Source organism: Idiotropiscis lumnitzeri, unplaced genomic scaffold (assembly GCF_059441095.1).
Source record: "Idiotropiscis lumnitzeri isolate Australia: NSW breed Sydney's pygmy pipehorse unplaced genomic scaffold, RoL_Ilum_1.0 HiC_scaffold_37, whole genome shotgun sequence".
Classification (NCBI taxonomy): domain Eukaryota; kingdom Metazoa; phylum Chordata; class Actinopteri; order Syngnathiformes; family Syngnathidae; genus Idiotropiscis; species Idiotropiscis lumnitzeri.
This window is the reverse complement of record NW_028283575.1, coordinates 714581-738367: the sequence shown is the minus strand read 5'-3', so window position 1 is coordinate 738367 and position 23787 is coordinate 714581. Positions and strand designations below refer to the sequence as shown.

Below are 23787 nucleotides of genomic sequence, written 5' to 3'. Positions count from 1 at the left end.
GTAAATTTCCACCTTTATATAGTGTAAAAAGACATCCTGAAGCCTGGGCAGTCATTAATTTGATTGTCCAATATTTCCCTTATGAGATAATGCCTCTCATAGCAAATGTGTACAGCGCGAGCTGAAAATGCATTTACAGCACTAAAAAACCAAACTTTTATAACAGCTAAACCAAACGTTTCCAATGTAAATTTCCACCTTTATATAGTGTAGAAAGGCATCCTGAAGCCTGGAAAGTCATTAATTTGATTGTCCAGTATTTCCTTCATGAGATATTGCAACACTTAGAAAAAGTGTACAGCGCCAGCAGACAATGAATTTTCAGCACTAAAAAAAACGAAACTTCATTAACAGCTAAACTAAACGTTTCCAATGTAAATTTCCACCTTTATATAGTGTAAAAAGACATCCTGATGCCTGGGCAGTCATTAATTTGATTGTCCAATATTTCCCTTATGAGATAATGCCTCTCATAGCAAATGTGTACAGCGCGAGCTGAAAATGCATTTACAGCACTAAAAAACCAAACTTTTATAACAGCTAAACCAAAACTGGGTTTAGCTAGTCAGTAAAACACTCTTTATAGTGTAGCAACGTTAGTAACGCTAAATTCTTACCTAGTTTATGAGACGAGTGCTGTACTTGACTATTTTTTGTAATTTATTATTTTTTTTTTTTTTTAATGCTTTATAGAGCAAATTGCACCTATGACAGTTGTTATTACCACAGAAGCCATCTCAAATGGTTGCAAACTCTGAGGGTGACTTTGAACCGGAAGTCCCGCCTCAATCGTCATCTGATTGACAGCGGAATCCTGGAGCCAGAGAAGAGAAAAGAATCAGACACGAAGTTGAAGAAGCGAAAAAAAATAAACATCGAATCTTAAAGTTCTCGCAACGAGGGTGACTGTTGGGGTCTGGAGAAGTGACCGGGAGATGGGGAGCCCCGTATTTTGGTCTTGGTAAGAGGGTAACTCACTTGATGTTGACGAGGGAACCTATGCCGCTATGCTATATACCGTCGTGAGAAAACTACGGCCTGGGGGCCACATGCGGCCCGTTAAACGTTTTAATCCGGCCTGCCGAATTTGAAAAAAAAAAAAATAAACCTTGTTAATGTTTTATTTTCAAAATAGTGTGGTTTTTCAAAGACAAGCTTTTGTTCACTTTCATTTAAAATTAAATGTATTTTTTTTCTCAGATGAGATGAGGTTACCAAAACACTCCATCCATCTGCTCCTGGTCCAGCCCCTCTGTCAAATTTTAGAACCCATTGTGGCCCGCCAATAAAAAAGTTTTCCCACCCCTGCTATATACTATAAACTATGTTAATGTCGTCAGGCCATTATAGAGTATTTCTTCTGACATTTTGAAGGAGAAATAATACTCAACGTTTTATTTTTTTATGATGTTTGAGGCATTCTGACTGAAATACAGTTAAATTGAGGTTACCAGTAGTCATTTCCATTACCTGTAAATGTAAATTAGAATGTAACTTACTACAGTGAACCCTCGGTTATCGCGGTTAATGGGGACCGAGACCACCCGCGAAAACTGAAAATCCGCGAAGTAGCGGCGCACCTTCAAAAATGCTTAAAAAAAAAAAGTGCGAAGTAGCGGCGCACCTTCAAAAATGCTTAAAAAAAAAAAGTGCGAAGTAGCGGCGCACCTTCAAAAATGCTTAAAAAAATAAATAAATAAAATAATATATATATATATATATATATATATATATACGGGTAGAGAGAGAGAGGGTGAAATTCATGTTATAACAAAAAAAAAAATTATTAAAACATTTTTTTATTCCCCAGCCATTATTTTTGTATTTATTCAATTACTTCTTTTTGTATTTATTTAATTACTTCGACTTTTACCTGCTGGTACGCCGTCCGGTGTGCCCTGGCATTCTTCATTTATTTATTCATTTATTCATTCATAACTGACAGCCTCGCGCTCCGCTCATGCCCGGGCGGAAGGTGTTCCTCTTCGGCTTAACAACCACGCACGCCGGCCGGTCTCCTCCGGAGCTCTCGCACGGTCCCGAACGGAGCGAAATGTCGCCCCGCTAGTGCCCGGGCGGAAGTTGTTCCTCTTCGGCTTAACTGCCACGCACGCTGGCCGGAGCTCTGGTACGGTCCGAACCGCGCGAAACGTCGCCCCAAATCGTGCCCGGGGGAACGTGCTCTTCTTTGTCCACTCTCCTCTTCGCCCACGTTCTTCTTCGGCGCACGCCGGCCGTCTAACCACTCCAGCGCCCCGTCGTGCCGCTCGGCGAAACTACAATGCCCCCGAATATTTTTTAGACCCGCGAAGCACTGAACCCGCGAAAGGTGAACCGCGAAGTAGCGAGGGTTCACTGTATTGCAGCCAGATACCTATAAAATGTCATTTAATTTGCACTGTTTTGATCGCCACTGTTTTGCTCATTGAACAACAAATGAAAAGATGAATCATACACAGTGTTTGTAAAGATAATTGTCAATGTTTTATTAAATGAAATTCCAATGTAAAATTGTGTAATATTGTGTTATATAATGGGTCTACAACATACATTTCTCACAGACAAGTAGAGCTTTTTCTCATGAAATGTGTTGAAAAAAAACTAACATTTGAACATTGTTTTGCGTTACAACATCCGTGTTTACTGGTCATAAATTATTAACTTAAGTTTAATATACACTACACGAGCTGGGTAGCCACCACGCCTCAACCACCATAACAAGTTCGCTAACCCTTTAAGTCGAACGAGGTAGCTAACATATCGGGTTCAATTTGTACCAAAAATATGCTGTTGTGCCTTGTGTCTCTGTATATGTCGTCATGACGTGTCATTTGACAAAGCCTTGTGTCGATGTTAGTTGTCGATGTAACAGTCTTTGTTAGATGTCAATGTATGTCTATGTTAGATCTCAATGTGTCGATGTTAGATGTCAATCTATGTGTCTATATTAGATGTGTTTATGTTAGATGTCTATGTAAATGTTTGTTAGATGTCGATGTGTGTAAGATGTCTATGTAAAGGTTGGTTAGATGTCGATGTCTATGTAAATGTTTATGATGGATGTCGATGTGTCTGTTAGATGTCCGTGTTTGTTAGATGTGATTGTAATGGTTTATGTTATAGACGTCAATGTAAGTGTCAATGTTAGATGCCCATGCATGTTTGTTAGATGTCGATATATGTGTCATTGTTACATTTCAACGTAAATGTTGTTCGTGCAAGTTTCCAGTCCTCCAGCCACGTGACATCATGCGCGTCAAAGTGATAACTCGTACATTTCACGGAGGGAAAAAAAACAGACACCATTGGTAGTTTTGACCGGGAAAAAAAAATCATTTATTTTTTTCGAACACCTCATGTCTCTTTCAGCGTAAGAATAAACATGACACGACCAAAATAAAATATACCAACACAGGCAAATATTTAAGGAGCACTCAAGAGATACACTTCAGCTCATTTAATCCCACCTATTTTTACTAACGCAAACCCTTCAATTCTAGCGCCCACAGAATAGTGTGCTATAATGCTATAAAAATATGGAGCCTTTACCTGACAGCGTTTGAATATAACTGAATTCCCATTGCTCACGAAAAACTGAGAAACTAAGAACAAACATTTCAAGCACAAGCTTGACTTGACTTCAACAGTTCTATTTTTTCTTTTGTGACAGCTCAGACATCAAAATAATGCTTTCCTTCTATAAAATAAAAACAGCATGACAAAAGGTGCTGAAATAAACTATATACGGAAGTGCGTGAGTGACAGTGTGTGCATGTGTTTTTGCAACGCATGTGTACACCCCGCCATACAAATTACACAATTCGTTGGGTATGTGGTATACACTTAAAAACAATTGCCTTGGAGCAAGTGAACACAACACGTCTCACACTGTATACATGCTGTAGAAGGGCTGGGCGATATGACCTCAAATCAATATCGCGAGAAATCGAGCAATTTTACCTCGATAACGATAAATGCACAATAAATTCCCACGTGGACTAAAATCAAAATAAATGCAGGAATTGCATATTGACTGTTTTTTTTATTGACCAACTGGTACACTTTACTTTCAATGAAAAATAAAAGTACAAAAATCATTTGTATGAACATTCCAAATAGCTTGCAGGGTTCGCGGTTAACTTTAAAAACTGCTTGCCCATAGGGCAAGTGCCACTAAAATTTGCCTTGCCCGAGTGGCCAAATTACTTGCCCGACTTGGGCAAGTGACAATTTTTTTTCTCTAAGAATAAAATGTTTATGGTTGTAAAATGTGCGCCACAAATGTAAATAAACATATAATCTGATAAGCATAAATTAATCTTGTTTTCATCGTCAACCATGAAACCCTACTCACAAGAGCAAATGTATCATCCTGTGCAGTTATTGAAAATGTTAATTGTAGTTTTAATAATTAACAAATCTGCATGTTAAATTGGGAAAATGATATTACAGCAATCCAGATGATCAATTTTAAGTCCAGGAGAGCGTATTAATTGAGGAATCACATGAGTAAATTATGAGTGTGGCAAATTTGTGTATTCCTTTAAGACCAGTGCCTGTGGTGCTGCCTCCATAAGTTTCATAGCATAAACAGAACACAGTCACTGACACTATGTCAGGTCACATCATGGAGCTAATGAATTAACAGCCAATAATCAAATATTACTCCCTTCCTTACTCACAACTGAATTGTCTACTTAAAAATATTCGAGCTATTTTAGTCATGTCAGAGGAATCCGAAATGTTCGGATTTGAACGAACTCGTCGCCAATTTTCGGCCAAAATATCGTAGGTTTTTGTTGTGTTTTTCAAACTTCAAATGAGGATGCTACGACAGCGAGTTCCAATACTGCGGGATTTATTGACGTCCACTTTAACTCGACATTCACTGAACTAACTGATCCCCGTAGCGCCCGCCCATTGCCCCCGATAAGGCCAATGGACCATACCAAAACATAAGGGGTTGTCTGGGTTAAACCATCACCATACAGTGCACACAAACAGATCACACCACCGTTTTCGTCAAAATTAAAGATATTTGGCTGCTTTAAAAAATGCTTGCCCGGTCGGGCAAGTTGCCCATAATTTTACCTTGCCCGTGGCCAAATTTCACTTGCCCCGGGCAATCGGGAAGCGGTTAACCGCGAACCCTGAGCTTGCTTTGCATGACTTGAACAATGTCACAAAGAAAAAGGGTACCTCTTGCGAAATCTTTTTCTGCAAATAGATTGCGCCAAGATGCTCTCATGATGTAAATAATGGCAAATAAAAAAACGCTAAATAAAATGAAAGAAAATGTCAATGCAAGCCAAATAAACAAGTGGGTATTATCGGGGAAAATGTGCCGTCTCGAGTACTCTGCTGCGCAGTCGCCACTTGTCATCTATGTAATGCACAGTTAGGCTCAATCAGGGATCCATGTTGCGACCCGACCACAAGTCGGATGTAGATGCAAAATGCTTGACATGTCTAAGCTCCCGGCCCGATGTAGTCCATATTGGGAAATACGGCTTTCATGAAGCGTTTAAATCCTGTGCGCGCCACGTAACTAGAGGAGCTTTATCTTTAGCTATGTGCTAAGCTATCGCGTCCACCTCTGAGACGTTCTCTCGTATGGTGTCGCCTCCGTTCATGGGCTGTTGTCACTTGTCGAACCTTGCTTCTCACTTTGAACTTTCAGCACAGCATGGTTGTGTTGTGGGTGGTGAGAAAGCTTCTGGATTTGAATCGCCAGCAACGAGAGCGACAGACGGGTGGAGTCACATGACTAGAGGCGCTGTAGCGGTCTTAAAGGGGCATGAACATTGCCGCAGACAAAAGGCTTTTCTTTTTTTATTCATCGAATTTACCGACATGGGCAAAATGATTTCGGTCATTGTAATAAATTTCGGTAACGGTAAATTTTCGGTTTATCGCCCAGCCCTATGCTGTAGCATGGCTTTTTTTGCCGTGGGTGTCAAATATTTTACTTTGTTTTCAGAGTGCTTACAGACCTCTTGGTTTTGCCTCAAAATAATTGTCTGCAAAGCAGTCTGTGCCATCCGCATCATTGATGTGCAGGAGTAGCTTGTTGGTAATAAATAGCTGCAAGAAGTCCGCTGTTTGCCGCAGCATCCAGTGGTCCAGCGCTCGCAGTGAAAGTCTTGTCTGGCAGCCCGAACCATCCCCAAACATTTCGAGATGCACGCCCACTAAATTCCAGAAATATAAACATGGACAAACTTGACATTCTTCCAGATTCTGTCTCTTTGCATTGTTTTGAAGTTACTCCTGCAACTTTTCCACTTCTTCGATCCTCCCCATTGTCTGAAAAAGAAGTGTATATTTTGATTTGAAATAATGACCTCAACATACCAATACATTTGTTTATCATCTGAACTGGATTATTTTGAAACAACATTTGGGTTGGACATCTGGGATTTGTTGTTGTGTATATTCAGAGTAATCCTTTTCTTGTATATAGCTAAAGCAATAGTCGCTGGCCTTGAAAATGGGTACAAGACTTGACCAAATTAAGATGCCATAAGGTCTAATTTGCCCCTTCTCTACCACAACTGATTTAGAGGCCATTAGTAACAGATTTGAGAAGACCACTTTTAAAGATATGAAGCCAGAGCTCGGCACCGGACCCATTTTAATTATTTATTATAATTTTAATGTATTATTGAGCAAATGACACAATATGTCAGTAGTGATTACCACAGAAGTCATGTCAAAATAGTGCAAATTCTGAGGTCGACTTCAAATCAGACAGGCGGAGACGAGCGCCAGAGAAGAGATGAGAATCAGAAGAGATGTTGAAGAAGCTAATAACAAAAAAAACAAAAAAACACATCAAATCTCCATGTAGTAGCAACGGGGATGGCTCATGGGGTCAGGAGAAGTGAGCGGGAGATGGGGAGTATGAGGTGCCGTTGGGGACAAAAGTCAGGAATCGCTTCACACTTCTGAAATGCACTCTTACACACCAGTGAAATTGTTGTTGCTCATGCATACTTATGAAACGCTATCATACATACGAGTGAAACGCTCTCATACACACTAGTGAAATAGTTGTTGCTCATACACTCGTCAAATGCGCTCATACACATAGGTGAAACATTCTCATACACACCAGTGAAAGGCGCTCAGGCACAATTGTGAAATTATTGTTATTCATAAATACAACTGAAACATGCTCATGCCCATACACGAGTGAAATGCTTTCATACAAACACCCACACTGTTGAAAATGCTGTCATGAACACAAGATCGCACAAATACTAAAATGTAAAAATTAATCATTTATTTAGCAGGGATGCATGGTGGGCGACTTGTTAGCACGATGGTCTCACAATGCAGAGGTCGCGGGATTGATTCCGGCTTTCCTGTTTGGAGTTTGCATGTTTCCCACACGCCTGCGTGGGTTCTCCGGTTTCCTCCCACATTCCAAACACATGCATGGCAGGTTGTTTGGACACCCTAAATTGGTGTGAGTGTGAGCGCGGATGGTTGTTTGTCTTTGTGTGACCTGCGATTGGCTGGCAACCAGTTTAGGGTGTACCCCACCTACTGCCCCAAGATAGCTGGGATAGGCTCCAGCACCCCCCGCAACCCTTGTGAGGAGAAGCCGTACAGATAATGGATGGTGGGATGGCATTCATAATGGACGGCCGCCACGGTGGGCGACTTGTGAGCACGATGGTCTCACAATGCAGAGGTTGTGGGATCGATTCCGGCTCCGGCCTTCCTGTGTAGAGTTTGCATGTTCTCCCAAGCCTGCGTAGTTTTCTCTGAGTTCGCCAGTTTCCTCGCACATTGCAAAAACATGCATCCATTTACTCTGATGCCAATGTTTTCTGTACCTTATGGCAGATTTTTCTCTTTGCCGAAGACTATTAGCACTTGTAGAGCGAGGACCTGTGCCACAGTCGTCAACTGCACCCTAAAATCAGATCATTTTGTATTTTAGACATTACACACTACACAGTTAAAGATGGTCCAAAAAAGAAAAATGGATTAATGTATTTCAACTTACATAATACTCTTTAAAGAGCTGACCAGCTCATTCCCAGAGGTACGTATTGGGGCGTATTGGTCGTCTTTACAGAAGACTCCAGGAGGTAACTCAGGTTTGACCTTCAGCCACAACAGAGTGTTGGGTGTGAGTGCTTCCAAGTCGTTGAGGTCGGAAGATGTCCTTGTGATAGGCCTGCTGTTTATAACTGCTTCAGCCTCACCAAGCAAGGTATATTGACTTTCTTCACCCGAAATTTGTTCTTTTACAGTGACATTCAGGATTTTTCTCACAGACCAAATAAGTCGCTCACAGCTTCCTCCGTGGTGGGAACCTGCTGGGGGATTGCTATGCCACTGAATACCTTTTTGCAGCAAGTGTTTCTCGATTTACTTAGTGTTCCATTCTTTGATTGATTTCTTCATTTCACTGTCAGCTGATCTAAAGTTGGTTCCGTTATCAGAATACATCTCTCTCACTTGTCCTCTTCTGACAAGAAATCTTCGGATTGCGTTGAGACAAGCATCTGTGTCACGTGAAGATGCAATTTCCAGATGTACGGCTCGTACAGCGAGACATGTAAAAATCACGCCGTATCTCTTTACTTGTCCTCTAACCCTACTTACTTAGAATGGACCAAAATAATCAACGCCAATTCTCTTGAAAGGCGGATCGTCAGGTAGCACTCTTCTGATGACTCTAGCAGCTCGAGGTATCCAAAACTGTTGATGCAGATTAGCCATCATGTGGTTCCTTCCAGCGTGAGCTGTAATCTCATGAATGTATCTCAGGACTAGCTTTGTGTTATGTGAATCCTTGGCAAGATGGCTTGCTGTTTTGCTGTTTCAGGCATGGCTGCGTGGCTCAACTGTCCACCAACCCTCATGACACCATCTTGAAGTACTATATTGAACTTGTAAAGTGGGCTACTTTTCTTCACCCTTTTTTGTTTTTCAAATATGGCTAAATCTTTTTTGAAACTTCGCCTTTGACAGTATTTCACAAGTTCTCTTTCTGCTTTATCCAAGTCGTCGCAGGTCAAATACTTTCCTTTGACAGTTCTCTTGAATAAATTCATCTTGCCTTCTTCACCTAATGTGATTAACTCCTTTCTATTTTCCTTTACTCTGTCAGTAAGTCTTTCAGCTTTAGAAACCAGGCTACGGCCTGCTTCAATGCTGTCCAAGACGAATAATGGTTCATCCACTGGCCCAGAGAATCTTTGGGCTACAGTGACTGAATTACATGCACTTGAGTCACTCATTTGACCTCCAGGTCATTAATTGGTAATTTGAAGTGGTTTTTGTGTTTAACTAAATTCCTGGACACTGCCTGATTTTTTTCAGAGCTGTACAACCACTAGAAAGGGTGGTTCCCACAATGTGAGTTTTGCTCAGGTGGCCCAACAATGTCACAAAAACAAGTAGGGGTGTGTGTGTGTGTTTGTATAAGCTACATGTTGGGGACCAACATCGGACAGCACACCCACTGTAGGGGACCAAAATTTTTGTGGGGACCAAAAATCTGGGCCCCACAAAAAAGAGCATTGAATTCAGTGATAAGAAGCTCAGGGGGAGGTCCTGTCAAAGTTTCAGGGCTTCCCAGGAAGGTCACAAAAACAAGACGAGTGTGCTAGAAATGTGTGTGCGGAAAAATTACTCAGGATCGCTGTCTAGTGGTCGGTCCCGGTACTGCACTTACGCACACTTCACACACTCGGCTGGTCTGCGCATGTGCAGGACAGTCTGCTTTATGTCAGGCAGCCACCCTCCCCTCCCCCACAGCCCAACCCGAAAAATTGAGATGTTAGTTAAGTATTTATTCCTATTATTGAGTGAGATTACATATTTTTACTTGGCAGCTGGCACAACAGCTAAGCTTGGAGCACAGTTATTGCAAAATAAAATAAATAAACAGTAACAACAATAACGATTGTTAATATTGTTATACTTTATAGCGTAACCTATTTATACTAATTTTCTGTATGCAATTTCAAGTGCAACTAATATAGTTGTGCATATAGATAGCCACCAAACTCCATACATTAGATAAAAATAAGAGCCACGATGTTAACCAATTAACAGTTCAAGAAAAAAGCAGACATCCAAGAACTTGCTTTGTTACTTTTGCGTGGCCAGAACTACAAACCCCAAAGCAGAGCAAACCCAAAACATCAGAGAAAGTACAATACTTTTGTCAAGGAGTGGTGCTGCTGCTTTGCGATCGCTGCCACCATAGTGAACGCGCTCCCACATTCGTGCACACGCACACATGCCACACACCTGTTTTCCACGTCCTGTCAGTCCACTCCGTCGGTCCGCATTTATTTCGTTGGTCAGCCATCACGGTTGGGTGCGCACTAGATCGCTGTTAAACCATCTTCTACGCCACAGTCCTCGTGTTCAACAAACATTTCTCCCGAATTCGCCTACCATGCACAACTCTCCACTTTCAAACCGAGCGCCGCTGTTACTTCCGGGTTTTTAGCGCCAAGCACTTGACGCTAGCGTGTGACGTCATGGCGAAATACTAGGTTTTAAAATAAAAATTTTCTTTTTTTTGTACAGTCTAAGTGCATGGGGTTATGATAGATCGAATGAGTATACCTTTATGTACTCACTAACATTTATGTTGATCATAAAATGTTGTTTTGATGAAGAAAACTGTTATTTTTTAGAATCAATTGGCTTAGGGCACTTGGGCAAACTACGGCCCGGGGGCCACTTGTGGCCCGTTAAACGTTTCAATCCAGCCCCCCAAACTTGAAAAAAATTAAATGAATAAGCCTTGTTAATGGTTTATTTTCTAAATACTGTGGTTTTTCAAAGACATATATATTGTTGTAATGCTTTTGTTCACTTTCGTTTAAAATTAAATGTATTTTAGGACTCATTGTGCCCCCCCCCTCCCAATCAAAAAGTTTGCCCATCCCTGGCATAGTGGATGGGCCGAGGAGTTTAAAAGGCACACATCATGCATTTTTCAGTCAGTTTTAGCCAGGGCTTGGTATGGGGAAGACCAGCTGGTTTACATGTAATCATTAAATTTTCCCAAGTTTTATTTAAGTTAATTGGACAAAACAAAAAAAACGCAATATTCTTCTGCCAGAGAGTATGTAATATTCTTCTGCCATTTTATTGTAGAGGGCCATTTTGAGCCCCTAACAATATTATTCAACCAAGAGATCATGAGTCGTCGCCCACTTACTTTCTGAAGTCAGCTGGGATGTCACGGCTGTGACCCTCGTGAGGATAAAGTGGTTCAGATGGAAAAGTAGGACTAAGGGCTTTTTCTCAGGTTTCCATGCGCAAATCCATGTATATTAGGTTAATTGGAGACTCTAAATTCTCTACTCATCAAATGACATTCGTGACCCTGATGGATAGATAAAATAGATTATTAATCTGCCATGGGAAGTCCAAGGTGTCTGGTAGAAAGAAATGCATTCATACACTCATTACACAGTCAACCAAGCAAAGACACAAAGCCTAGGGCAGGGGCGGGCAAACTTTTTGATTGGAGGACCACAATGGGTTCTAAAATATGACAGAGGGGCCGGACCAGGAGCAGATGGATGGAGTGTTTTGGAAACCTCACCTCATCTGAGAAAAAAAATACATTTAATTTTAAATGAAAGTGAATAAAAGCATTCCAACAATAATATTTGTCTTTGAAAACCACAGTGTTTAGAAAATAAAACATTAACAAGGTTTATTCATTAAATTTTTTTCAAGTTCGGCGGCCCGGATTAAAACTTAACGGGCCGCATGTGGCCCCCGGGCCGTAGTTTGCCCTCGCCTGGCCTAGGGCATAAACACATACATGTAATATCCAATCCGCTTATTCTCACAAGGATAGCGTGCTGGAGCCTACCCAGCTGTCAACGGACAGTAGGCGGGGCACACCCTGAAGTGGTTGCCAGCCAATCGCAGGGCACGCAAAGACGAACAACCATCTGCGCTCAAACTCACTCACAAATGCAACCTCCACACAGGAAAGCTGGGTCCCGGGATCGAACCCTGCACCTTGGGACTGCGAGCCGGATGTCCTAACCAGTCTTAACTCATTAAATACCAGCCATTTTCACTGGAGCAACCCGCTCAATCCCAGCGTTTTCCTGGGTTTTGACTAATATTGCAAGGCCCACAGAATATAGTATTCTAATGCTATATAGACATGGAGCACACCCGAAGAAAGATGAGACTCTCTTCTTTCAACAGAAAAAAATGTTTGTTCCTATCTTTTTCCATTCTTGAGCAATCGGCATTTGAAAATAGCTAAATTTCATGAAAACTCCAATCCCTGGGGAAAAAACTGAGAAAATGAGCTTTTTGTAAACTGATGCATTTTGACCATAATTTGAATTTTGACACTATTATTTATGGCTTTTATGACACCTCTAACATCTAAATAATGCATGCCTTCTATAAAATAACAAAAAAAAGCACAAAAAATGTTTTTGATAAAATAAATTTATTTGCACATAACACTAAACGACTGAACTGTTGAACTATGTACAAAAATGAAATACATCAGTGTCATACATACTTTTTTTTTGTGTGATATAAAATAAAACAGTTGCCTTGATGCAAGGGCACACAACATAGTTCACACCACATTCTTGTTTCACTCCGTTTGCCTTTGCACAAACAGACCCGACACTTTCGTTGTGGTCTGGCTTTGCTGGTCCGTGGAAAATAGGCGAGCTTGTGTTTGTCCACTGGGGTTTGTGTGAAAATAATTGTCTGGGAAGTGATTGCTGGCATCCGCGATGTGCTGCAGAAGCTCATCCGTGAGAAACAGCTGCAGGAAATCAGCTGGCTCCTCAGACTCCAAATGGGCAGCGGCATTCAGTGGTCCAGGGGTTGCTGTAAAGTCGATTTTCCTCGGTTGCCATCCAGTGTGACGCCATCCGGAACCACTGCTTCCTGATGCACAACCTGTAAATTACAGAAATACAAACAATTGGAAATATATATTTATTGCTGCATTTTATTGCTGGCGTGTGAAGTTTCATATTATAATTTACCTTTCTTTACACCAACAAGACGAGGAGGAACTTTCTTGCCGCGGGATGCACAATCTGTGAATTTTAGAAAGTATGCATGATTACCACACCATTCAGTATTGTTGTTTCCTCGTCGGGGAGGAGATGCGCTCGCGCGTAACTGCACATTTACGCGACATTTTCTGCCCGCAAGATGCATGATATGTACAATAAAAGCATGAGGGCTAAAACCACATGTTCAATGGTAACTTGCGAGCGTTTACTTCCTCGTCGGCGAGGACTTACGCTCGCGTGTAATTGTGCAATAGGCGCCCGGACGAGAAAGTCAGCGAGCAAGCTTGCGTCTAACTGCACATTTACGCGACATTTTCTGCCCGCAAGATGCATGATATGTACAATAAAAGCATGAGGGCTAAAACCACATGTTTAATGGTAACTTGCGAGCGTTTACTTCCTCGTCGGCGAGGACTTACGCTCGCGTGTAATTGTGCAATAGAGGCGGCCGGATGAGGAAGTCAGCGAGCAAGCTCGCGTCTAACTGCACATTTACGCGACATTTTCTGCCCGCAAGATGCATGATATGTACAATAAAAGCATGAGGGGTAAAACCACATGTTCAATGGTAACTTGCGAGCGCTTACCTCCTCGTTCGGGGGGATCTGGTGAGGACTCTCAGCTGCTTTGGCTATTGTCCGAAGGCAGGCGATGCAGGCCGCAAGGCACGCGCACCCTCTTTAGACGCCGTTTTGTTGTGACGACGACGAAGCGTCATCCTCTCAACCAAAGCGTCTCCATCGCCTTGATGCTTTTAGGAAGCTTTTTTTTAAAAAAAAAGCATTCCTCGATCGTCATTTGCTTGGAGGATTTCATTGCTAACGCTACTAATGCGACTGCTGCTAGTGCTGCCGATGCTGCTGCTACCCACGCTGCTCTCCACACTTATAAGTCTACCCCAGGATCCCGCCCCCCCATTTGTACCTCTGGCGCAGATTCAAGGCGGATCTTTTGCACCTCTGCCCCCTGCTGGGTGATTTTTACATGATTCACAATGCGGACAAGGCTGATTCTCAGTCAGAGGTTGCATCAGACCCTTATGTACACTATGACGTAAAAAAGACAGGAAACGTACTTATACGTCTTTGGTAGAGGGCGCCATTGCATTAAAAGACGTCTTTGTACGTCTAAGGGAGTAAATGAGTTGAACAAAGTACAGGGTCCTTCACCTGACTACAGATGATCTTCTGGGGACTTTATTTGGTTTTAATCACTTTTGGGGTCTGTATCTATGCACACTCCCTGGTTTTGCTACCTTCCCGGGTACCACATACACACTGCTTAGTTTCTCTGCCTTCGTGGGTACCACATACATATTGCTTGGTTTCTCTGCCTTCCTGGGTACGACATACACACTGCCTGGTTTTGCTACCTTCCTGGGTACCAGTCACACAAACGTCAGACGACTCAGCACATACCGACTGTCTCAGCACTACACACTTTCACTCCAAGGCAGTGCTGTGAACCAACTTACTGACAAGAGGTAGTATTTAGAATTTTAAAAAGTGCTTGAAAGGTTTTGTTCATGTAAAACCAACAGATTATGACATTATTATTATTATTTAAATCAGTATTAAACAGCATCAGCATAGGTTAAAGATATTATACAGACTATATACGATAAAAAAATACTAAACCACCCTTGCTTTTCCGTCATTTCTTGTATAAGTTAACACACAGATGTATAACATTTGTTTATACAAATATAACGATTAAAAAGTAGCTGATTAGAGTTTTAATTTTGTATTCATTAATCTGTAATAAAAATGGACATATTTTGGTTAATAAAATTAACAAGAAATAAAAGTAAAGGGTGTTCTAATACTTTTTTCAAGATTGTCCTAACATACATTTACTGTTTACAGTATATGTCTTCGGAAGAAGCGCAGCATTAGATTTTTTTTTTGTTCTCTCTCTTTGACTTCTGAATTTGAATTTCTGTCACAGATGTGCTTGAATTCTATTTTGGATGATTTGTGTTAAACTGCACAAATATTTGAAGAGCCATAGAATTCAAGAATCACACCAGTGCTGCTACTCCTCCGAACGGGTGAACGCCCTTGATTAACAACCTGCGTTGAGGTGGCTTTTGAGATTCGTGGTGTGGGAGAAAAATCTCTGAAGGCATTCTTAGACTTCAAGAGAGGGTCCACAATTTTCAAAGATTCACTTCCGTCTGAATCAGAGGCCTCACTTGTATCCGGAATATATTCATCTCCACCGTCATCTGAGTTGGAGTAATAATGCTTCTCCATTCCAAAGTCAGCCTGTTTTTTTAATCTAAAAAACAACAACAACAACGAAATATAAAGGATAGAAGGCAGGAGACCAATAAAATATATGCAATTTGCTTGTAAGATTCCCTGAAATCTATATGGGTTGTTTACCTGTATACTTTTGGTCCTCCTGAGCCTTGGGATAGTAATATGGTCTGGGTCTGAGGCACAAAGTTCAGGGGCAGGATTTGACAATGATTCGTCAGAATCTGTGTCGTTATTCCAAGGAAGATTCAGCCCATATTTTTTGTCCAAGGGAGGAGACTGGGTTGCATCAGAGTCCAAGAGAAAATTGAGAACCCATTAAATACTTAATCCCCAGAGGAATCTGCACAGAAAAAGGTCTTAATTCTATTTGAAAAAAAAAAAAAACTAAAATATTGATGAATGATATTATGACAAAATAATGTCATAAAATTAGAATGATTTTAGGAAATTATTTGCAAAACCAAAACATTGTGGTACGATAATAATGCATATAATTATTCTACGCAGCTATATTTAACAAAAACACTTAATTGACCGTAACAAAAAGCTCCCGGGAGGAAAACTACATTAAATGTTTTTTTAACAGGGCAGTGAAAATATTGGAAAATAAAAAAAATAATGAATAAAATAATACGAAAAAAGAATTCAATGTGTATCGATGGACCCATATGAAATACTTATATCGCTATGTACTTATCAGCCATATCGCCCAGCCCAATATGTAACTGCAACTTCAAAACCTCGGGCCATAACAGGATTGTAACATGGGATGCATATCTTCATTCCTAAATTTGTAGATCCCGAGGAGGCTGCTCAATGGTCCTGGTAATGTAAACCTCAACCAATTCGGTCACAGCCAATGTTCTCCATCCTTGTTAAGAAGTTTTGAAATGATTTAATAGATATACTATTGCAAACTATACCAGAATTTTATACATTTTAAACTTTTGATCACAATTTTACCTATTTTCTAAAAATCTGAAGAATCCACATGCCAAATCACCTGCTGTGGACACATAGGTTCTGTTCTGACAGATAATTCAGTTACAGGTTGTGTACTTAAAGCCAATAAGAGGGCAATGCAGCAGTCGACAGCCTGACGAAAGCTTAAGTCTCCCAATGAGAGAACTGTAGTGGCTGGTAGGTTCTTAGATTGTAACATAGTAAAGACATACACTACGCATAACTGTATATCATATGATGATGAGGGAAAATATTATTAGCTACGATTTATGTCCAGATATATTAGAAAACTTGTCCAACCAGCACAGGTCTATCTAACTGTAATTTTAACATCTCAAGACACGACAGGATGACCACATGATACGCATACCTCCTTTTCAGAGTCTGTCAAACCTTGAGAAGGCTGCTTCGATGTTCTGGTGGCATCAACCTCAGCCGATTCAGTCATTGTCGGTTGTCCTCCATCCTAATGAACAAGTTGAATATTAATTTAATGAATTCAAAAAAAGAAAATGGATCAGAATTTTACACATTTTAACGAACAAGTTCACGAATGAAACAAAACCAATTACTTTAGCGCATGACAATTAATCTTCAGTAGAGATATGTTGTGACTGATATTTCAGTCACAGGTTGTCTTTTGAACGCCACCAGGGCCGCAATGGAGCACAGGACAGCCAAAAGTCTTCTTGTCGGACAGCTGTAGTGGCTGGTAGGTTCTAAGATTATAACATAGTAAAGGCACATACAACTCCTAACTGTATTTCATATGATAATGAAGGAAAAGATGATTAGCTATGATTTATGTCAACAATAAAAATGGCTCTACGGGGTCCCCACGAACGCAAACCTGACAGTTGGGTGTCAGATGGCCAACATACCTGACTCGCAATTCAACTCAACTGGACCCCACAACACAAGAAAAAGCTGAGTGAGCCTCAAACCAGACATACACATTCACTGACAAATATCCTGTGACACCAGATATATTAGAAGTCTTGTCTAATCAGCACACGTCTATCTAACTGCAATTTTAACATCTCGAGACACGACAGGATGAGCACACGATACGCATACCTCCATTTCTGAGTCTGTAAAGCCTGGAGGAGGCTGCTTCGATGTTTTAGTAGCATCATAAATTTATTGAATTAATTATATTTGAGGTTGGATTAGATTTTTACACATTTTAAGCCTTAGCCACCCAAAACAAAACATAAGCTCATGAATGAAATAAAACTAATTAATTTCGCCCATGCCAATTAATCTTCTGTAGACACGTGTTGTGACCAGTGTTGTTTTTGGCAGGCATTTTAGATTTTGTCCAAGTCATTTGGACAAAGTGCTGATTTGTTTACATCACATTTAGTCATCCCAATTCGTTATAGTTTTAGTCCAGTTTTAGTCAACGAAAACTAAAAAAAGGGTTTTAGTCCAGTTTTAATCGACGGAAACGCAAAAAAAGTTTTACCCTAGTTTTCGTCAATTTATTCACAAAGGTTTTAGTCCAAGCGGCACGGTGGCCCAACTGGTTAGCATGATGGCCTCACAATATTGAGGTCGTAGGTACGATTCTGGCTCCGGCCTTCCTGCGTGGGTTTCCTCTGGGTAATCCGGTTTCCTCCCATATTCTTAAAACATGCATGGCAAGTTGCTTGGACACTCTAATTGCCCCGAGGCATGAGTGTGAGCGTGGATGGTTGTTCGTCTATGCATGTCCTGCGATTGGCTGGACACCAATTCAGGGTGTACCTCGCCTACTGCCGAAGACAGCTGGGATAGGCTCCAACACCCCCCGCGACCCTAGTGAGGAGAAGCGGTACAGATAACGGATGGATGGATGGATGGATGGGTTTAAGTCCATTTGAGTTAAAACAAGGCATTCAAGGTTTCCACCCAATAACAAAGACTTTTGGATGGACTACTAAGGATTCTTCATTACAAACAGAAAAAAGTGGCAACAGTGGAATCAATACTCACTACTCCAAAATAAGCAGAGAAGCAAAACATTTTGTTGGGCAACTGTTGTGGCTTTATTTCACTAAAAGCAACATAAAATAATTTATGAACCACATGCTAACAATTTTGTCTAGTCAACGAAAAAAATTCATGTACATCACGTCATGTTTTCGTCATAAAAGAACCTCGTATAGCTTGTCATCGTCATTAAAAAAGGGGCGTTAACGAAGTATTTTCGTCATAGTCATCAGTGACGAAAACAACACTGGTTGTGACTGATATTTCAGTCCCAGGTTGTCTCCTGAACACCACCAATTGGGCAAGGGAGCGCAGGAAAGCCTGGGGTCTTCTATTTTTACAGTATAGAAAGGCTAAATATCAAATTGAAACAGTGTTTTATATCATGAATATACAGGGTTGGTGCTGGTTCTGGTAGGGAAACCACAACATAAAGATGTCCTTAATTAGTCCCACAATGGGGATATTTGCAATATGGCATATGATGGCCTAACAGGGCCACCGCCCAGAAAGGAGTAACGCAGAACTTTGTAATACTGTCACTCCCTGACCAGTTCGTTGTTCCTGCAGAGCCAAACTTTGACTCAGACCCACAAATTTGAATTACAGATAGTGGACAATGGAGAACTCCCCCAGTCAGTCATCATGTTCAACTTCCATAGAAACTTCACATACATTTATTAGATTGCCAAACTAATTGGAAACTACATCACCAGAACACCACAAGTGGGCTCTGTTATTGTACTTAAAGATGCATCTTACAAACCTGTGTTCTCCAAGGCCAGCTGGTCCATAGTCTTAAGTTATTTCTTCGCCAACATCAATGTCTCGGAGCGCAAACAGACAGAGGTGTGGTCTGTCCTCTGTTGTCATCTTCTTCATTTTACAGTTGGGGTGCATGTGGTCATCATTAACCAGTCTTCCCAGACTGCCATCTTCTTGAGCTGCATCAACACTTAAAATAGATTAAAAAAAAAAAAAACAATTATTCAATCAATGTCAGAAATTAATCTTTGAGACAATCTTGTGTACACAAAACATAAAAATAGGAAATCCACAATTTTTAAATCTAAATCAAATCATACAAGAAATTTCTATTGGAATCAGACCCTATTAACAGCTTGTCTTTGAGACTTCATGATCTATATTTTCATTTGTACAGATTCAACGCATGAATAAAAGTAATTATACATTTTTGCTTAGAGAATGATTTTTCCCCTAACACTTATGGGATGAGTATGTGTTTATTTTTTTAAATAAAAACAAAAATAAGATAACATCTCAATCTTTGCCTCACCTCCAAGTTTTTTCTTGCCGGCGGAAGTCAAACAAAAAGACAGTGCCTCTTCCATCCATCTTCCTGCGTTGAGATTCATCAGAATCTATCAATTTTCCTCTGTACTCCATAATAAAGAATAAAGTCGTCTTTCCTGAAAGGGGCCTTGGTAAATACTCCTCGACCTAGTTAACAGGGAAATCAAGTTAGCTTCGTCATATTTTTAAGCACACAAATAAGGAGTCATCATATTCATTTGGGCCACTATCCTAATGTAGGGTGGTTTGAAACATTGCTTCTTGTGAGGGATAGAGCAGAGCCCTTCTTTATGATTTTAAAGGAACAGACCAGCCAAAATTCATTTTCCAGCATTGCATTAGCCAGTATGTATTAGGACTGAAAGTACAAATGTCAATTGCACCTGGTTACGTAAAAAAAAAACTTTAAGATTATTTAGTTTCAAAACAATGACATACACTGTACACAGTCATATTGGATCGCGTCACGTGATCTCTGTGACGTATTACGTGCTTTACACTAGACTATCAATATCGGACTTGTTCACCGGTCTATTGTGGTATAAAAATGCCGGAGGGCGTCATCAAGTACAGCCTTAATTTAGATAGAACTCCTACCATCAGGTTTCACACTCACTGAAATAACTTGAAACTGACAAAAGTGGCAAAAGAAAAGGTCAAGACACTCTTAATGTAAAATAACCACTTAAAAAACGATGTCAGCTTGGTTATCAGAAAACAATAATATATCTTAGCAAAAGCGTTAACATCATACCTTTAAATTAGTTTATATACTTCGCTTCTAACTCTGCAGTCTTGTCCAGACCCTTGACTGCATGTTCAATAGTATCCTGCTTTGGGGACTTCCTGCATCTCAGGGAAGGCATTGTTTATTCTATAAAGAAAAAAGACAGTATTGTGTTGAGAATTATTAATACTATGGGCTAAATGGAGTTTTAACAATATCAGTGTAAGAAAAATAAATTATAAATTAAAAAAATATCAATTCCTCCATCCCAATTAACGATTTCAACCATAATAGTTTATATTGAAGTTTAAACAACAGACACAGACAGATTTATGCAGTGCGACTACAAAAATCTTACCAAAATTGCATTCACAGTAACCTTTGCTTTAAGAATCATGTAATTAACCAGTGAACATCGTGTCTTACACAAAAATTAATGACAGAAATTATCATGGTACTTGCATTCTGTGGTTCTATAACAAAAGTGCAAGCTGTTAGCTCCGCAAAGCTAACGCAACAAGCTAGCGTCCCTCGTGCTCACATTCAATGCAAACCTGACCACCGGATGACAATACGCGTCGGTTTAGTTCTTTAAATGAGTAAAAGCACCATGACGTTTTATAATTATTCAATGCTTAACTGGAGCTCGTCAATTATGTCGATGTAGGAGCACATGTTTGCTAGGCCAGTGTTGTAGGCCCACATCCATGGTGCTACTTTGTATAGTGTTTTCCACACAACTATCTCTAACTATGAACAAATGCACTCGACGCATGTTTTGAAAAAAACCCAACGAAAAACACTTACCTCTCCGTTTCAACAGCAGTTCGAACTTCGAAGTGGTGATATTCTCCAGCGTTAAGCACCTGCTCGAACTGCGAATAGGTCAAATTCAACAGCGTCTTTTTTCTGTCTTAATAAGGACGCGATGAGAGGAGGAGCGCTTGCCTTTTCGTCAGCACGCCCCGCGCGGGTGGTGCTGCTTTATCACTCTCTATCTGTGCCCGCCCGCCGGCACGTCGATAGAAAAATAATATTCCTTCAAACATTACTTTCATCTTCTTAACGTTTTGTAGTGAATTTAACAGGTTCACCACTTTTTTCAAATACACCAATGGAAAACAGGTCTTAATTGAGGAAACATACAAAGAGCGTCTCACAAACACCTTATGATGAGCAATGTAATTTGATCACGTTTTTTGTCACTGCCTGGACGTTGGGTTCACTGGCCTGGTGGCAGTGGCTTGTAGACACTGTCACTGAGTGGGAACGGATCTCAAGGTGGGTCAAACTAACCCAAGCAGTGGATCGGTCCGTTTTTTAAATTTATTAATTTTTTTATTTTATGTATTTATTTATTATTTAATACAAGGGCTTCGGCTCACTACCAGTGGGCGGGACCAAAGAATTTGGGTTTCCTTTGAGCTAGGAGGCAGTCAAAGGCAGTCCAATCCCCGGCAACATAAAGCGCCTAGCTCTGGGGACATGGAATGTCATTTCTCTGGTAGGGAATGAACCCGAGCTGGTGTGTGACGAGACCAGTGGTTCTCAATTATTTCCTGTCATGCCCCCCCTACCAAGAAGAAAACAATTCACACCCCCCCACCACAATTTTCTTTTACATTTCGTACTAATGTACATGTTCTTTGCATATTAATGTTAGATTGTCAATAAAATATCTTACCTTAACAAAGCTAAATTGATAAAAATAAAATATCATTTTGAGAACGACTATTGTGAGGATCTCGAAACTCAGTACTCTGTGGTGCTAATATTGATGAGATGATAAATATGTTGAAGCCACAGAACAAAAAGATTAGATATTGTTTGGAAATTAATGACGTACATAAAGGAATATCAGCCTTGATTGGAGTACATTACTGCATTTAAATTTTTAATAAAAATGAAACAATTATTGATGTTATGACCACTATGAAGAATTTAAAAAACAATATATAGGGATAATTATAGTTTTCATTTTGTTATGTGTAGTCTGTTCATGTTGCATTATTTTTATGACAAAGACGATGGTTAATCGTAGGTTTGTTGCCCAAATGTACCATTACAACCTGATTAATGTTGAGAATGACGAACTCAAACTGGACACTGAAACGTAAAAACACATGGACTTCTTGCCCCTGTCCTCACACGTGCACACACACACACACCATACACGAAGATCCGGGAGGTAAGGACGGCTGTCCTACAGGATGCGGATGGAAGAACAACTGCAGCGGAACAATGCCAGGGATGTCTGGAGGGGCCTGAAGACCATCTCAGGCCACGGACAAGCAGGTAAGACCCAGAAGGGGGGGGGGCTTCAGTGGGCAAATGAGTTGAACCTATTTTTCAATAGGTTTGATCAAATGTCTGACCCCGCTCAGGCTTCCCTGATGCAGCCCCCACCCACCCCTCCTGCCACTGCGAACAAGACCCTCTCTCCCCCTCTCTCGCCCCTCTCTCTCTCCACAGGCTCCAGTTCCCAGCCTCATCAGACAACCACCACTTCCTCCTGCTCAGCCTTGTTCCTCACAACATCTCAGGTGAAGAACCAGCTGAGGAAGATGAAGGCGAGGAAGGCGGCAGGCCCAGATGGGACCAGCTCCCAGCTCCTCAAATCCTGCGCAGACCAGCTGTGTGGAATCGTCCAGCACATGTTCAACCTGAGCTTGAAGCTGGGCAGAGTCCCCCAGCTGTGGAAAACATCCTGCCTGGTTCCGGTTCCAAAGACACCCCATCCGAAGGAGCTCAACAACTTCAGACCAGTGGCGCTGACGTCTCATCTGATGAAGACCCTGGAGAGACTGGTCCTCGTCCATCTGCGCCCCCTGGTCAGCTCCTCAATGGACCCACTCCAATTTGCATACCAGCCTGGCATCAGTGTGGATGATGCCATCATCTACCTGCTCCACACTTCACTCTTCCACCTGGAGAAGGCGGGGGGCACGGTGAGGATCATGTTCTTTGATTTCTCAAGTGCTTTCAACACCATCCAGCCCGCCTTATTGGGAGACAAGCTGGAGCAGGCGGGAGTGGCCCACCACCTCATCACATGGATTCACAACTACCTCACAAACCGGCCACAGTACGTGAGAACACAGGACTGTGTGTCTGACGTGCTCCTCTGCAGCACGGGAGCGCCGCAGGGAACTGTGCTGGCTCCCTTCCTGTTCACCCTCTACACCTCGGACTACAAATACAATTCCACAACCTGTCACCTGCAGAAGTTCTCTGATGACTCTGCGATTGTCGGCCTCATCACTGACGATGACGATCGGGAGTACAGAGGGGTTACGCAGGGGTTCGTGGACTGGTGTCAGCAGAACCGCCTCCAAATCAACGCTGGGAAATCCAAAGAGCTGGTGGTGGATTTCCGCAAGCGTCGGCACTCTCCACCTGCACCAGTGAATATCCAGGGAACAGACGTTGAGAGGGTCTCAACTTACAAGTACCTGGGTGTTCATCTGAACAATAAACTGGACTGGAG

The 23787-nt window shown here is 41.3% G+C and overlaps 1 long non-coding RNA gene across 1 annotated transcript; it reads right to left on the bottom strand.

The window, feature by feature from the left end:
* Positions 1-12676: 12676 nt before the first annotated feature.
* On the bottom strand, positions 12677-13976 carry LOC148315803 (uncharacterized). The gene is made up of 3 exons (XR_015840562.1): positions 13646-13976; positions 13026-13079; positions 12677-12936 (listed from the first exon to the last, which is right to left on the bottom strand). It is a non-coding gene; the product is annotated as an uncharacterized LOC148315803 (long non-coding RNA).
* Between the last annotated feature and the right edge of the window lie 9811 nt (positions 13977-23787).